The sequence below is a fragment of the Tachyglossus aculeatus genome, chromosome 6, assembly GCF_015852505.1.
Source record: "Tachyglossus aculeatus isolate mTacAcu1 chromosome 6, mTacAcu1.pri, whole genome shotgun sequence".
Taxonomy (NCBI): Eukaryota; Metazoa; Chordata; class Mammalia; order Monotremata; family Tachyglossidae; genus Tachyglossus; species Tachyglossus aculeatus.
The window spans coordinates 38,295,164-38,298,311 of NC_052071.1; positions in this window are offsets into that span (position 1 = coordinate 38,295,164).

Below are 3,148 nucleotides of genomic sequence, written 5' to 3' on the forward strand. Positions count from 1 at the left end.
TCTGTGTCTACCAACTGTTGTGCTTTCTCAAGCACTCAATACAGTGCTCTGTAATAATAATAATAATAATAATAATAATAATAATAATAATAATGGCATTTATTAAGCGCTTACTATGTGCAAAGCACTGTTCTAAGCGCTGAGGGGGATACAAGGTGATCAGGTTGTCCCATGTGGGGCTCACAGTCTTAGTCCCCATTTTACAGATGAGGTAACTGAGGCTCAGAGAAGTTAAGTGACTTGCCCAAGGTCACACAGCAGACATGTGGTGGAGTCTGTACACAGGAAGAGCTTGATAAATACCACTGACTGATTGATGAGGAAAGGCCCAGCCACCGGGAACCCTTTAGCCGTGGTCAAAGTCCAAGGGAGCGAGAGAAGTCTGCCTTTTTCTTCCTTTAATGCTATTTGTTAAGTACTTCCTTTGTGCTGGGCACTGTTCTAAGCCGCTGGGGTAGATACGAGATCGGTTCCATAAAGAACTCACAGTCTAAATCAGGGAGGAGGATTTAGTCCCCACGTTACGGATGAGGAAACTAAGGCACAGAGAAGCGACGACACTTGCCCAAGGTCACAGCAGACAAGTAGAGAAGCAGCGTGGCTCAGTGGAAAGAGCCCGGGCTTTGGAGTCAGAGGTCACGGGTTCAATTGTCAGCTGTGTGACTTCGGGCAAGTCACTTCATTCAATCGTATTTATTGAGCGCTTACTGTGTGCACAGCACTGGACTAAGTGCTTGGGAAGTCCAAGTTGGCAACATATAGAGAAGGTCCCTACCCAACAGCGGGCTCACAGTCTAGAAGGGGGAGCCAGAAAACAAAACATTAACAAAATTAAATAAATAGAATAAATATGTACAAATAAAATAAATAGAGTAATAAATACGTACAAACATATATCCATATATACAGGTGCTGTGGGGAGGGGAAGGAGGTAAGGCAGGGGGATGGGGAGGGGGAGAAGGGGGAGAGGAAGTAGGGGGCTCAGTCTGGGAGTAGGGGGCTCAGTCGGTGCCTCAGTTCCCTCATCTGTAAAATGGGGGTTAAGACTGAGCCCCCCGTGGGACAACCTGATCACCTCGTAACCTCCTCAGTGCTTAGAACAGTGCTTTGCACATAGTAAGCACTTAATACCATTTAAAAAAAAGTGGTGGAGTTGGGATTGTTACTCAGGTTTTTGTTTTCTTTTTAAACGGCACTTGCCAAGTACCGTTCTAAGCACTGGGGTAGATAAAAGTCAGCCCGGATACAGTCCCTGACCCACATGGGGTTCACAGTTTAATTAAGTGGGTGGGGGGGGGAATGGGTATTGAATCCCCATTTTGCAGTTGAGGAAACTGAGAAGTTAAGCAATTTGCCCGACAGGCAAGTGGCAGAGCTGGGATTAGAACCCAGATTCTCTGACTTGGCTGCTTTTTGCACTTCATTAGCCAGAGGTGGGTAGGCGCCTCCCCTGACATTAGCCCAGGAACAGGCTGCGGTGCCAGTAAGGCTCCTGCCCAGTGCTGGGCAAGACGGTGCCCCGGGGTGGATGCCAAAAGAGGACAAGGGGGCAGGCGGCCAGCAACCAGAGGCCTGGTCGAGGGGGTGAGCCAGTGGGGGGGGGGGGGGGGGGGGAGACGGGAGAAGAAGCTGCCGGGGGGGTCGGACGGAGGAGACAGGAGACAGGGGAGGGAGCGCGGGCCGGAGCCCGAGTGGTGGCTCACCGGCCCGCCAGCCCCTGGCACAACCCTGCTGCCTCCAGCTAGTCCAGAAGCAGGTGAAGTAAGAAGAGAGTGCCCATTCTTCCTCCTCTGCCGTGGTTTCCTTTGCCAGCGGGCTCCCGGCCAATTCCCCTCCTCTTCAAAACCCCGCCGGGCGGGAGCCCAGAAGAGGCGGCCAGTTGGAGAAAGAGCAGCCAGTGTCCTCCCTGTGGGGGGCACCTGAGCCGCCCCCCACCTCCCCATATTGCCCCACTCCCCGGGCCTCTCGTCAGCTGCGGCCTATCCAAGGAGCTGCCCACAGGCGCTGCCCACACCTCCCTCGCCAAGGCACATTCCACAGCGGCGAAGGCTCGGCCAAGGAGTTTAGAGCTCCGTCTGCAGCCTCGTGACAGCCAGCTAGCCCGCCTGCCCGCCGCCCTTCCTCCCCCGGCACCGAGGGCCCGGGCTGAGCCGCCAGGAAGCAGCAGCTGTTGTGTGGGCCAGGCATGCCGTGTCCACCTCCCCTCCCTGGAAGCCACGACTGAGCACCCCCTCCTTGGGGTGCTCTGGGGTGTGTATGTGTTGGGGGGTAGTTCTTAGGGCACCTCTACTGCAGTGACCATGCCCTGCCCCTACTTCCCTCCCGTCCCGTTTCTGGAGCCCTGGCAAAGCCGGGGGCACCGCAACGGGCCTTAGGGCAAGCAGATTGCCAGGACTGTCTCCTTCCCTTATAATGGCATTTATTAAGCGCTTACTATGTGCAAAGCACCAAGCTTTCTGTTCTAACCCTTCCTAGCTGCCACCCACCCCCTCAACCTCCCACCAATCAGGCTCTGTTTTCCGGGACACCTGAAACCCCTGCTTAGCCTAACATCTTTGCAGCCAAGTGAGGGATCCATTAGCAGGGGTAAAAGATGCCACTGGGCCAGCTCCCAACCGGGTAAAAGTGTGTGAGGGGGAGATTTACTTTCTTACTCCACTTACTGACACTAAGGTGGCTACTTCTGAATAACCGGGGGGCGCAGTGGCCGGAAGCCTGATAGGATGGGTTCCCTCCAGCCGTGGGAAGGCTGCGGGGGTGGTGAGAAACCAGAGAAAGCGGGCAATCCCAGGGCCAATCTTCAAGGAGGTCCCTCGGGCAGGAGGCCACGTAATTCCCGGGCGGGAGAAACCGAGCCAGACAGGTTTCTCCTGGAGGTGGGAGGAAGAAACCTCACTGTTCCCACCGCCTGGAACCAATCCCTGCGCCCGCCCCCACGGGGCAACTGCAAGTTCTTGGAAGACGGGGACCACAGCTCTCGCTACTGTACACTCCCCAGGGCCGCGCAGCCCTCGGGCACACAACGCCACCGCTGACGCAAAGCAGTCCCGTACACCTAGCTGACTCCGCCGGGGCGAGACTGCGCCGGCCCCTGGCAAGGATCACCCCTCTCCCGCCCCCGTAGCAGGGAACGCGTTGGCACGGGGGC